Consider the following 600-nt stretch of genomic DNA (forward strand, 5'->3'; position numbering starts at 1 on the left):
CAGTGTTAACGTTTACCACTCTCCTGGTTAAATTGGGTTATCCACACTGCTTTACCTGACCTCATTTTGAAGAATAGCATCCCAGACAACTGAAAAAAAAAAAAATCAAAATTCTGCCAATTTGAACTTTTTTATATGGGGGCTGCCATCTTGTATTGAATTCGGCACCAAAATTTGAACAAAATTTACAACAAATTACACACTTAATAAACTCTCCCAGACAAAACCAGACTTGAATTTTCTTATTTTTTTTTATACATATTACATCTATATATATTGCTCAACCCACACATAAAATTTTTGAACCTTCTGCCACCTTGATATCCAACCAGCAGGCCCCGAGGCATTCACCTTCCTATTAAATCTTCTGCCCAAAAGGGAAAAACCCACAATCTATTTTTGATTTGGTTCCGTGGTCCCTATAAGATTCTATGCTTTTTAATTCTTCTTTAGAAGTTGCTGACATATTTTTCCCTGTGATCTTGTAAGTAGGTCAATGTCATTTTCTTTCTCAAATAGGTTAGCCCTATTCCAAAAAGCTACTAGCCAAATCTGATGAATCCATTCCTTTTAGTTCTCAAGAACAAATCCATTAAAATG

The sequence above is a fragment of the Mizuhopecten yessoensis genome, unplaced genomic scaffold, assembly GCF_002113885.1.
Source record: "Mizuhopecten yessoensis strain PY_sf001 unplaced genomic scaffold, ASM211388v2 scaffold5267, whole genome shotgun sequence".
In the NCBI taxonomy this organism is placed as follows: Eukaryota; Metazoa; Mollusca; class Bivalvia; order Pectinida; family Pectinidae; genus Mizuhopecten; species Mizuhopecten yessoensis.